Below are 13919 nucleotides of genomic sequence, written 5' to 3'. Positions count from 1 at the left end.
AGTCTATGGACACATTAGCATTTAGCGCGTGCTAAAGCGGCCAGCGCCTTAGTAAAAGGACCCCTAAATTTGTAGATACGCCATAGTAAAAGGCATTTATTTCAAAAAGTTTCTATTCCGCATTATCCTATATGTCTGGAGTTATTTAATTTGTTTAAAAAAAATTTTTATTATAAACTGCTTAGATTTCCCTCCTGGTTTTATATTTGTGGTATATTAAATAAATTGAACTTGATGCATGAAAAAAGCAACATATGAATTCTTTACTCCTGGATTAAGTCAGATTGGATTGTATAAAAGATGAATATTAATTAGAGTTATAGGCTGATGAGGTATGACAATCATTCAATGACATCCAGACCAGCTAAGTGAATTGTTTTGCATTTTTCCCCCGACTTAGAAATTTGGAGTAAGAGACCGATCATACAGTTTTGCATATGTAGTTCAGTGAATCCTCCATGCGATATTTATTCAGAAACTGAGCGCATCTTCCAAAGAAGCATAGAAACACAATGAACCAGGAGATAAGCGCCAGTTTCTCTGCCCTCTTTAATTTCTTGGGTTTTGCTATATTTCATCATAACCGGGCATTCTTTTTGTTTGTCCCGTGCTCTCTTGGATTTCATCGTTGTCTTTGTCTTCTCCACATCTACTGGAAGATCATCAATTTCATCAGCTATAATTTCCATGAAGAAATATTTCCCGAGTCCGCTCCTCGGGGGCTTTATGCACTGACTTCTTGTTCGATATCATTCTAAACTAAACTAAACTAAGCCTTAAGTTTATATACCGCATCATCTCCACGGAAGTGGAGCTCGACACGGTTTACAAAGCTTAAAAATATAGGAAGAGAGAGGAGAAGGATTTACAAAAGCATATAAAAAGAGGGGATGTAAACAGGAGAAGAGATGTTATATGTTAGAGAAAAGCCAGGTTTTCAGTTGTTTTCGGAATAGTTGGAGGGAGCCCAGGTTCCGCAGCGGGATAGTGAGATCGTTCCAAAGGCCCGTGATTTTGGAGAGGAGGGATCTTCCCAGTTTACCTGCGTGGAGGATGCCGTGTAGAGAGGGGAAGGATAGTTTGTGTCTGTGGGCTGATCTGGTGGTAGTAGGCGTCAGGGCGAAGAAGGATAGAGGGATTAGGGGCGGAAGGATGCCATGAATGATCTTGAACGCCAGGCAGGAGCATTTGAAATGAATTCTGGAAAGTACTGGGAGCCAGTGAAGATTGGTAAGTAGTGGGGAGAGGTGATCAAATTTGCGTTTAGCAAAAATCAGCTTGGCCGCAGCATTCTGGATAAGCTGGAGTCTGCGAAGACTTTTCTTTGTTAGGCATAAATAGATGGCATTACAATAATCGAGTTTGGATAGGTTGATGGATTGTACAAGGACGGTGAAATGTTTTTGGTGAAACATTCTACCCTTGTTCGATATCATTCTACCTGTGCTTCTCTGTATTTCCATCTTCTTTCTGTTTCTTTTTTCATATCTCATGCATATGCAGTTCATTCAGGCATAATATATACGTTTATGGTTGCTCTAGGACAGTGTCTCTCCAACTGTGTGCCATGTGCCCCGAAGAGATTCTAGGTGTGCCACGAGAGATTCCAGAATTTTACTTTATTTTTTAAAATTCCCTTCATAAGCATACACCAGAATAGATGACATGTACATCACAACAATCTTTCAATGTTATGAGCGTCTATACGCATAAGAATACAACCGCCCAGACAAACATCATTCCTTGAAGTGATTGGTCCTTGAAAACTAAGGGCAAGTCATTTTAATTTTATTTTTTAGGCAATAGTTATCCTAACTTGAGCAACAAAGCAATCAAGGCTTTGTTGTTTTTTTTTAACATATCTTTATTGAGAATGGCAAACAGCCCAAACAAGCAAATACAGCAGCGAAATAACAAAGGCAATACAGGAGGAGCAAGAAAAACAGCAGTAATAGCAAGCAGATACAGACCGCCCCAGGGCGAGGGAGCCCACTGAGGCGCATGTCAGTATGCAACAAAAGAGAAACTGCAGGCCCTCCCAACCCCTAAAGCCCCCTTCAGGTGCAGTGCCTGCAGGGACTATCGACCATAATTTTTCATATAAGAAAGGTCCAGGGCTGCAAGCAAGAAAACAATCAGGAAACCAGGCACACCACTCCACACAACAGACACACAACAAACACTCAACAACCAACTCAGCCACCAACCCATGCAGTCCTCCCCTATGAAACAATCAAGGCTTTGTTACCATTTAGATCGTCTTATCTTTGCAAACTTGGATTTTCAGCTTTGACAGAAATCAAAAAAGAAAGAACGACTGTAGATGGCGGATGATGAAATGTGAGATTGCTTGTCAACTATCAAGCAACGTTTTGAGTTAATTTCCACTCAAAAACAAGCACATCCATTGCATTGATTAGCAAATTCTATTCTCTCTACTTTAGTTTCACCCTTGTTACAATTACCCAGACATAGCTTAAAGACCTTTAAATAAATAACTCTCAAATTTACAATGCTGGGAGGAGGTAGCTGATAACGGGCTGTGCCACAGGATTCTGCTGGGGCTAAGGTCGAGCTCCTGAGCCCCCCCCTGCCCCCCCCCAAAACCAAACAGCGGAGAATGGGGAAGAGGATGGGGGAGGGGTGCCACTGCCCCAGGCACCACTGTAAGGTGTCCTTCTTTTTAGACTAGGACGTTTGCTCCCATTCAATAGTCCTAATCTTGGGTCCTCCCACAATCCCACCCTTGCTATTTGGACATACTGCAAAGCCGGATGTCCCTTTTCTGCCTTTGCAAAATTGGGATTTGGACTCTTCAAGCACATGGACGTCCAGTAGAGTATTTTGAGACAGCCATAAGCTTCAAAATAGGCACTAATGTTCCTACATTGGATGCGTGGGCATATGCATCTGCTCTCAAGCAAAACTAATGATTTCCTAACAGCGTATGTCGGTCTCTGGCTGTCATTTGCACTTAGAAATAAGTATTTTCTGTAGGTTTCTTGCATGGAATAAAAGCAGACGAAAAAAAGAATTTGGTCGTATCCCTACGTCACGTGAAAAGAAAGCATGCTAACTATTCCAAGGAACTCAGCTGCCACAGATACCCCCTTTTTATTTGCAGAAAGGGCACAATTAGATTCTGACCTAACTTGAAAGCCAAAATCAATGGATCCTAGCTAATAAAGATTATACAGGGAGAATTTATGTTAGACTGGAGCCTGGGCTTGTAGACATTTTGTTCCTCTCTCTGGCACCTTAGTCTGCATGATTTACACGAGGGCCAACCGCCTTAGCAAGGAATTAAATATAAACACAGAAAAGGGAGCACAAAATCAATGGCTTATAGTTTAGTTTAATAAAATTCATGAATGATGGATAGGTGGCAGACCCATAAGAAAGCTGCAGATTCAATGAGGCAGGATAAAGAGGGTGGGGGAAGGGAATTCCATCAAGCCGAGCTGGGGGAGTGTCGCAGCAGGGATAGTATTAGCAAGTATTAGCATGAGTTAGCAGCATCTTGAATGTGCTCCCTCCCATCGTTCCAAGTTATGTCACTCCTCTCAGCTATTAGGTCATCTATCACTTTAAATAATGGTCAACAGAGGAACAGGGATGACCTTGAATGGGAGGCAGTCTATGGTGATCCGCAAACAAGATGGTCGGAAGCAAACACACATCCGTTGGCATTCATTTCACCTCTTCATTCTCAGTTCCACTTATATATCCATGAAATTCTCTTAAAGATAATACAGCAAGATTTATACACTCGATATCCCCCCCTCCCATGTCCTTACTATAAGAGAGGGAGCTTTGGATGTGACCTAAAGGGGGACAGCTTCACATTATCTTGGCCATCTCCATGCTTCCTAGGGTGTTTCATCAAAAGTTTGAACAGAGCCTAGTAAATAAGAAACCTCTATTGACAAATAAGCAAGCCCATTTAACCTGTAACCTATTCTGAGCTCTTTGGGGAGGAAGGGATAGAAAATAAAATACAGTGATACCTTGGAATCCAAACTTAATCTGTTCCAGAACACCGGTTGAGTTCCAAGACAATTTTTCCCTATTAAAATCATAGAAATGGATCCCCCGCGAATATCGGGGGAGTACTGTATATACTCCTGCAGCATGGTATTGGCGGATGAAACTCACCACCACTCTCCTTTTAGATCCACTTGGTTGCCCCCCCCCCATGTAGTAAGGGTAGGAGGTGCCCAAGGCGGTGGCGTCCCACTGCACCCTCCTCTCCACACCCCCACTCCTTCCTGCCCCCCATTCCACACTTGTGCTTCTCGCACCAGTGTTAGATTCCCTCTGATGTCACTTCCTGGCTCCATGAACTGGAAGTGATTCAGAGGGGAACCAGGCTGGCGCGAGCAACAGGCAGAGAAGTTGCTCATGCCAGCGAAGATAATACGGCGGTACGGGGTGGGGGAGGGATGGCGTGAGGGTGAGGCAGAGAGGTCCCAACTCCCCCACCGAATTGGCGCCTGGGGCGGTCCGCACCCACTGTGTCCAGTTCAGGATAGGAAGGTGAATTCGCTGCAAGGGAGAGCAGGCAAAAATGACACACGCTGCTGGACTTCCTGGATGATTGATGCAGGCACCCTGAGAGGAGATCTGAAATGATGATGATCAATAAAAGCCTGGTTGAAGCAAAAAACACAGAGGATCTTTTTTAATTTGATTAGCACTGTGGCGAGGAGCGAAAGAGAAAGGGAGGAAAGGAACTGAAGTCAGCCAGGAAGCCGCCGTAGCGCAGAAACCCTTCCAGCAAAGACCGTGAACAGTTATCACTGTTAGGTGATTAAGTTACTAATCCTTCAGGGAGAAGACATTTAGAGGCTCATATTAAGGCACAGCGAGGCTAAATTACATTCTGCTTCAATTTAGTTTAGCAATTCCAGTGATTTAGTTAAATGAACAGCAATTGTTTCAATTAATAGCACTGAATGTTATTCATCAAAAGTGTCAAAACAGCTGTGTTGCTGCATTAGTAACCGAGTCTCTTGTCAGAGATAGGGATAATTCCCCAGGATTTAACCAGGGTACACTGTGTAGCTGGCTGAACACTGAGGAAACTGCACTGGGAGGGGGGGGGAGAAAAGGGGGGGGTGTTTAAATGATGACAGCGCTTGTACCAGCCCTTTGGTTTAAAGCACGGTTGGTTGTTTTTTTTTCCTTTACTCCTTGTTAAAGGTTCTGCTCTATGTGCTGGCGATGGTCTGTAGGAATCCTGCAGACCCAAATGTGGCTTTTATACTAATTAAAATAAAACTGAAGATAGGCGGAACAACGGACAGTCATTGAGAAGCGTATTAGTGGATAAAGGTCAGAAAGATTTTGTTTCCGTTTTTTCCTTGCTTTTCTCGTTCATTACAAAATCGATGGTGTTAACGGTACATACTGTTTGCATGTACGTGCTAGGGAGGGGGGAGGGGCGGTATTTTATAAATCACACTTAGAAATAGGTGCTGGATCTTCACACAAAGATGCTTAAGGCTGGTCTCTGCACCCGACCTTGAGAGCTATACTTAGGGCTCCTTTTACGAAGCAGCGTTAGCGGCTTTACTGCATCTTTTTAGCGCATGCTAACTCCCGCGCTAGCCGAAAAACTCCCGCCTGCTCATGAGGAGGCGGTAGCGGCTAGCGCAGCCGGCAAATTAGCACGCACTATTACGCACGTTAAACCGCTAAAGTGGCTTCGTAAAAGGAGCCCTTTGAGCGCTGCTGAATCTTGCTTAATCCCAGTGCCCAAGTCGGAGGGGGGGGGGAGGCAGAATCCCAATGTCCTAGAATATTGTGCACAACTTTTGGGGGTTGCTCGCTAAGGGATTTAGACGCCCAGGGGTATAGAATAAAACAGTGCCACCAGATTTGCGTAATAAAAGCCAACAATTCTGTATCAGCATCCAAGTATTCATGGTTAACAGCTCGTTAGCCAATTACGTTGCAGACGCGTCTCGGAAGCATTTGGGCACCCAAGTCTGGGCACCATATTAGAATCTGAAGGCATAGTGAATACGCTACCCTTTGGTGCTTGCATGTGTGTGCCTGTGAGATCGTTTGTGCATTTGTAATTGTTCACACATTCACACAATAGCACTGGGTGCACAACTTTATACCTAGCACACAAAGGTGTGCTTTTACTAAAGTGCACTACCATATTTAGTGGGGGCTAATTAGAATGCACTAAATGCTGTGCAACCCAATATCCATTCCTCATTTTTCACTTTACATCATATCAGGACTGTTCGATATCTCTTACCACCAGATCTTCTACGTTCATTGATCTATATCCTTGTCTTCTCACTGATAGACTACTGCAACTCCTTATATGCAGGACTTCCCCTAACTTCTCTCAAAAGATTACAACTTATCCAATCAATGGTTGATAAAGTCTTCTACTCAGCTCACTGTTTTGATCACGTTACCCCCTTTCTTAAGAAAGAACATTCCCCCCTCCCCTATCAGGTTGCATCACCTTTAAACTTTTAACACTAGTCTACAAATCATGTTCTCTATCAGTGTCATCATACCTCGGTAGAATGATCATTCCCTACCACCCCTACCGTCCTCTATGCTCTGCAGATAACAATTTGCTAGCACTTCCCTTCTCCTTTCTGAAATCCGTTTATCCTCTCGGCTCTCCGCTTTCCGGTATGTTGGTCCCAAACTCTGGAACAACCTCCACTGGCAAATCAAGAACTTGTCCAACCTACAGGAATGTAAGAGAATGCTCAAAATACATTTTTTTGAACAGTCCTTCGACACTTTACCAAGATGTCATCCTTGGTTATTTTACATTTTCACATGCTATCTTTTGAACTATATTCTTTGCTTGTGTAATGTCACCGATACGTATCTCTCGCCATGGTATGATGAATTTGTATTTGCTGCTTTTATTGTAATCCACTTAGATATTTTATAGGCCAGCTAGCAGTAAATCAAGTGGCAATAAAGATAGAGAGTGGATGAATGTCACTAAGTGAAACGTAGAAGCTCCGTTGAGCACTAAGCATTGTGCATCATCATTAGAACAAGCAGGATTTTCACAGTACTGGAACTGCCCAACTAATATCCAAACTAAGTGGATTTTTTAAATTTGGGTTGTTGTTTTTTTCCCTAGTAATACCAACACTACATCAAATTGCTTATGTTACAACATATTCATCGATCTTCTTGGTAACTGCCCCACAACTTTGGAATTCTATGCTAATCCACCTCCGGGAGGAATCAGTAATAGATCAATTTAAAACTAATCTCGTATAACTAATCAAGAATATAATAAAATATACATTTTATCAAAAACACCATTTAAAGCATCAGCATTGTCAATATTCCTCAAAATATCCTTTTATAAAATCTATTTTGCTTCCACTTTTGGCTCTTATTCAGATTTCCTTCTTTATCCAGATAAAATGCTACATTTTAAATTAAAGGGCATGACATGGGAATTGGTGCTTTCATATTTCTCTGGAATTTAACAAAGGGCCTGCTGAGCATGAAGTCTTTTAAAAGATACATATAAGAATGTGAGCAAACATACATGTATTTTGCTAGAACTTGCAGCAGGAGCATAGCTGGTTTTAAAAAAAAAGTTTTTTTGTTTGTTTTTTTTACAGGTTCCTGGAGGAAAAATCCATCATCTGATCTTGAGGCAGACATGTAGGAGGCTTGTCCTGGGATGGGTAGAATGGAATGTTGCTACTATTTGGGGATCCAGAACCTTGCTTACTCTTTGAGATTCAGAAATGTTGCTACAGTTTTGGTTTTCTGTCTGGTACTGTGACCTGCTATTAGAAACAGGATACTGAGCTAGATGGACCACTATTCTTATTTTCTTGTTGCCATATGGGCAGCAATTTTTCCAAAAACCTGTGTAGCCAAGAAGAGTGGCATCGTTCGCATTTTCCTTGTACAAGTGTGGCATGTACATGTGGAAGTGTTAAGTTCTCTAAGTCTACATTTACACACAGAGATGCCAGGTAGATACTCTCAGATCATTGCAAATAAGAAGGAGAAATAAGAATTTTGCCTCAATAATATTGCAGAAACTCAGGAACAAAATGCAAAAGAGATGTCAAAATATCAACCAAGGGAATACTTTAAGACAGGGATCTCAAAGTTCCTTCTTGAGGGCCGCAATCCAGTCGGGTTTTCAGGATTTTCCCAATGAATATGCATTGAAAGCAGTGCATGCAAATAGATCTCATGCATATTCATTGGGGAAATCCTGAAAACCCCACTGGATTGCGGCCCTCGAGGAGGGACTTTGACACCCCTGACCTAGAAGGTCTCTTCAGTTCTAGCATGATCTCTTTTGACTGTCCCTTTGTGTGTGTCTAGCTCAAGGGTGGGCAACTCCGGTCCTCGAGGGCCGGAATCCAGTCGGGTTTTCAGGATTTCCCCAATGAATATGCATTGAAAGCAGTGCGTGCACATAGATCTCATGCATATTCATTGGGGAAATCCTGAAAACCCGACTGGATTGCGGCCTTCAAGGAGGGACTTTGACACCCCTGCTTTAAGTCATCAATGAGAAGAATGTCATAAAAATAGACACAGTCTATAGTCTAATGTCCATCTTGATATGAGTATGACATGAGTGTTCGAGGCTTGTGCAGTTAAGGCAGAGCTTACAGGAATGGGGCGGGGACTGGGACAGTGACAAAACTCGTGGGGACGGAAAAATTGAGTTCCTGCACGGATGGGGACAAATTTGTTCCCACGTCATTCTCTAGTGCATGGGTTTCCCTCGTGCTGAGGCCACTTTTAGCATAGGTGCAAAATAGCTGCATTTCCCGTTTCCTCAATTAATGGCCAAGTGCTAATTTTCCCTAATTTAAGCTGCGGCATACTAATCTCAGGGCCGCGGCTGGAGGGCGCCTGGAAATGCGCAGATGTTGACGTGATGACATCACATGCATGTGCGACATCATGTCAACATCCGTGCATGCACGGATGTCCTCTAGCCGCAGCCCTGAACCTCCTATTACCGCCGGTAGGGGGTGCTGCAAAAGGAGAGGTGAGGAGAAGGAGCAGAGGTTCCGGCGAGCAGAAGAGGCGCAAGCGCAGGCTTACTGACTACAGGATGTGCCTCTCGCCACACCTGTCCTTACTAGCATCTTGCGGCACACCTGGAATCTACCACAGCACACAGTTTGCGATACACTGCATTAGCATATAACTTTTAGCAAGGGAGCACCGACACCTGCTTTCTAGGCAGTAAAGTCTCCCATGCTAATCACACATTACTCGGTTGGCACGTGGCAACACTTACTCAGTGCCCTAAAGATACCCCCATGCTGAAAAATAAATGTACGCTTCTACGTTGAATCAAACCGTTCCTAGATCCATCTTAAAACCAGCATTGTTAGCAACAGCTAGAGTATTTCACATTCCAGTTGTATTTGCTATTCCTCAAATCAGCAAGAAGCATGCGCTGATCTAAAAACTACCACGGGACACCTAAGTGTTCCACGCAATAGTGGTTTTTAACCCGTGGTGCTTACCGCAACTTATTGAAAGGGCCCCAAATTGCAGTTCGAGGGTGAGAAAGGTGAAATGAAGGGTTTTATTTTGAAAACCATATGGTTCTTAAGTTTTATAAATGCTGATGTGATCTATTTAGGATTCAAAATTACACCCTCTTCTACGAACGCATAGCGCGGGTTTTAGTGCGGCAGCGGCGGCAACTGCTCCAACGCTCATGGAATTCCTATGAGCATCAGAGCACTCGCCGTCGCTAAAACCCATGCTATAGAAACATAGAAAAAAGCAGCAGAAAAGGGCTGTAGCCCACCAAGTCTGCCCATTCCAAGTATCCCCTCCCCTGAATTTACTCCCTTAAAGATCCCACGTGAGTATCCCATTTTCTCTTAAAATCCGTCACGCTGCTGGCCTTTATCACCTGGAGTGGGAGTCTGTTCCAATGATCCACCACTCTTCCTGGAGTCGCCATGAAACTTCCCTCCCCTGATTTTCAGCGGATGCCCTCTGGTGGTCGAGGGTCCCATGAGCCAGAAGATATCATCTTCTGACTCGATGCGTCCCATGATGTACTTATATGTTTCAATCATATCTCCCCGTTCTCTTCTTTCCTCAAGTGAGTACAGCCGCAATTTCTTTAGTCTTTCTTCATACGTGAGATCCTTGAGCCCCAAGACCATCCTGGTGGCCGTTCGCTGTACCGACTCGATCCTCAGCATGTCCTTTCGGTAGTGTGGTCTCCAAAACTGAACACAGTACTCCAAGTGAGGCCTCACCATGGCTCTGTACAACGGCATCATAACTTCAGGTCTGCTGCTGACGAAACCTTTGCAGATACACCCCATCATTTGTCTTGCCCTGGAGGAAGCCTTCTCCACTTGATTGGCAACCTTCATGTCCTCACTAATGATCACCCCTAGGTCGCGTTCTGCCGTGATCCTAACCAAGGTCTCACCATTTAGTACATACGTTCTACGCGGGTTTCTCTTACCCAGGTGCATTATCATGCATTTTTTAGCATTGAAGCCTAGTTGCCAAGTAGTTGACCATTGTTCCATCAACAGTAGGTGTAATAAGTGTCTTAATTATTTTTAAAAAATAATATTTTCCAGTAGTGCAGCTTTAAACAAGATCAGTCAATGATACAATCTGTTTCTGATTTTCTGCAAACACACGCTGCCTTTGCTCTAAAACCCTGGTATAGCAGCAGTTGTCCCCCCTCTCTCCCCCCATACACACTCACTCCTTTCCCACCTGCCTCAGTTTCCCCGTTTCCTTTGTGATTCTAGGCGCTATCTGCCCATCCAAGACTGCCTTCTCCATGCCAGCAAAACAGTGATTAAGCAGTTGCCGGGGTTGTGGGGGGGAGGTAAGGTTGGCTTGTAACCCCTGAACACAATAGGGCCATAAAGCACAATGTTCTCAGCCTGGGAATGTGACATGCTGGCACGAGATGTGCCTGCTATTTCAGGATAAAGAGACAGCGGCCAGCACACAACGGAGGGCATCCCAGAGCTCGTTAATCTGCTTGGGAATGACAGACACAGGATGGCAGGTCTGATAAGGCTTTCCTCCAGCCTTTTCCTCAGCGAGCTCTGGTCCCTGTACATGCACTGCCTGTCTTCACACCAATAAGACTTTATACACTTCCTCTCCTGGCCTCATAATAATCACCGTCTCGATGCAGACTATACGATTAATTTCCTTTCTCTTTTTTTTTTTTTTTTATTTCCCAAATTTCCACAGCCCTGTCATTAGAGATTAGAGAGCAGTGTCTTTTTTGGCACACACAGCTTGGTTTTCTCAGAGAGTAGACCAAAAAAAAAAAATTAGATATCGCAGGAGTAGTACTTGAAATAAGGGGCAGAGAAAAAAATTGTAGGATGACATGAAGACTTCTTTTGAACCTCAACGTTTCTTCCACTATGATTTTTAAGTTTCTTTTCAGACAGGATTTATTTATTCAATTTTCTATTCCGTTCTCCCAGGAGAGCTCAGAATGGTTTACATGAGTTTATTCAGGTACTCCAGCATTTTCCCTCACAAAGTGGGCTCACAATCTATCTAATGCAGTGATTCCCAACCCTGTCCTGGAGGAACACCAGGCCAATTGGGTTTTCAGGCTAGCCCTAATGAATATGCATGAAGCAAATTTGCATGCCTATCACTTCCATCATATGCAAATCTCTCTCATGCATATTCATTAGGGCTAGCCTGAAAACCCGATTGGCTTGGTGTTCCTCCAGGACAGGGTTGGGAATCACTGATCTAATGTACCTGGGCAATGCGGGGATTAAGAGTCTTGCCTAGGGTCACAAGGAGTAATGTGGGTTTGAACCCACAACCCCAGGGTGCTGAGGCTGTAATCTTAACCACTGCGCCACACAACTCCACATCAAAGGGTACAGGCTGAGCCAGTCCTGGTTTTAGTGCATTACACACAAAGTGAAATAATTCAAGTTTTCATTCACGCAATGAAGTTAAACCCAGAACTCATCCAACCTGTCCCTTTTTCTTATGGTTACCCTTCTCTCAGGGATTTTGGAAACAGTGACTTCCAAATTAGAGAATGACACAGGGACACATTTTTTTCCCCGTCCCATCCCCGTGAATTTTGTCCCTGCCTCATTCCTGTAAGCTCTGCCTTAACTACACAAGTCTAGAACACTTATGATTTTAAAGTGCTTGACACTTGTACAGATGAGGACGGAGCTTTCAGGAATGGGGCAGGGACAGGAAAAAAAACTCGATGGGATGGAAAAATGAGTTCCTGTGGGGAAAAAGGTGTTCCCGTGTCATTCTCTACTTGGGAGAACAGTATAGAAAATTGAATAATAAAATTGAGTGGATAGTGATGGGCCATAACCAGAGTCGGTTGCCGCCAGGAGCACGTAGAGTGCGCAGAAGATCTCGTTCAACTTCCAAGGAAAGGGAGAGAAGATGAAGAGAACAGCCAAGGCCTCGAGAGAGAGAGACAGGAGGAGAAGCCATTCCCGATCCCCTCACAGGTGGCGATCAAGGTCACCCAGAAGACACAGATCATCATCCAATTCTCCTGCAAGATGATGACAGTAAAGACCAAGAGGACCTCCAGAAGTGATGGGCCTTCAAAAGAGTGACAGATAACTGAGGAGGATATGGAAGGAAAAACAGAGGAAGAAATCGAGATGACAGTAATGGGGTTTAGTGCTTTTGACACTACCAAAGGAAAGAGAATGGAATATTATTGAATGAGAGTACCCAGGAAAGGGACTTAGGGGTAATGGTGGACATGACAATGAAGCCGACGGCACAGTGCGCAGCGGCCGCTAAGAAAGCAAATAGAATGCTAGGTATAATCAAGAAGGGTATCACAACCAGGACGAAAGAAATTATCCTGCCGTTGTATCGGGCGATGGTGCACCCGCATCTGGAATATTGGTCGCCGTTCCTTAAGAAGGATATGGCGATACTCGAGAGGGTTCAGAGGAGAGCGACACGTCTGATAAAAGGGATGGAAAACCTTCCATATGCTGAGAGATTGGAGAAACTGGGTCTCTTTTCCCTGGAGAAGAGGAGACTAAGAGGGGATATGATAGAGACTTATAAGATCATGAAGGGCATAGAGAGAGTAGAGAGGGACAGATTCTTCACACTTTCAAAAAATAAAAGAACAAGAGGGCATCTGGAAAAGTTGAAAGGGGACAGATTCAAAACAAATGCTAGGAAGTTCTTCTTTACCCAACGTGTGGTGGACACCTGGAATGCGCTTCCAGAGAATGTAATAGGGCAGAGTACGGTACTGGGGTTTAAGAAAGGATTGGACAGTTTCCTGCTAGAAAAGAGGAAAGAAGGGTATAAATAGAGGATTTCTGCACAGGTCCGGGACTTGTTGGGCCGCCGTGTGAGCGGACTGCTGGGCATGATGGACCTCAGGTCTGACCCAGCAGAGGCATTGCTTATGTTCTTATGTTCGGTTCTGCCAACGCTTGCGCTATCAATATATCTCAAAAGAGGAAGTACAGGCAATACATGAACAGAAAAGGGGATTTCAACAGACCACTGGATTTTATTGCTTTATGTTTTGTGGCATTTGGAAATTTACAGAAGGAGAAAAGACTTCCTCAACAGCAGAAATGGGAAGGGAATGTTATTTTGTCATAGTAAGTGTGTAGCAAAGTGCCATGCAAGAAGACAAGCATCCTAAAATATTCGTGTCAGGGTTTTCTTGTTTTAATAAATGTTTTTGGTTAAATTGCAAAATAAAATTTTGAAAATAAGTCGAACCACTGAGTTCTGAACAATACATAATCTGCAAAGGTGTTTTTGTGTGCCAGCCAGATGGACAATATTACAATAGTCCAGTTGATTCAAGACTGAACTAGCAGTCTGAATGAGGAGGCGTCGAAATACGCTCAATTGTCCGCAATTTCCATACTGGTGTA

At 43.7% G+C, this 13919-nt stretch overlaps 1 pseudogene; it reads left to right on the top strand.

Annotated features, from left to right (window-relative positions):
• Positions 1-12349: 12349 nt before the first annotated feature.
• Positions 12350-13638, top strand: LOC117368890 (annotated as a pseudogene).
• The last annotated feature ends 281 nt before the right edge of the window (positions 13639-13919 follow it).

This window comes from Geotrypetes seraphini, chromosome 11 (genome assembly GCF_902459505.1).
Source record: "Geotrypetes seraphini chromosome 11, aGeoSer1.1, whole genome shotgun sequence".
Taxonomy (NCBI): Eukaryota; Metazoa; Chordata; class Amphibia; order Gymnophiona; family Dermophiidae; genus Geotrypetes; species Geotrypetes seraphini.
Note: the sequence above shows the minus strand (reverse complement) of the source record. Positions and strands in the feature narration are given on the sequence as shown.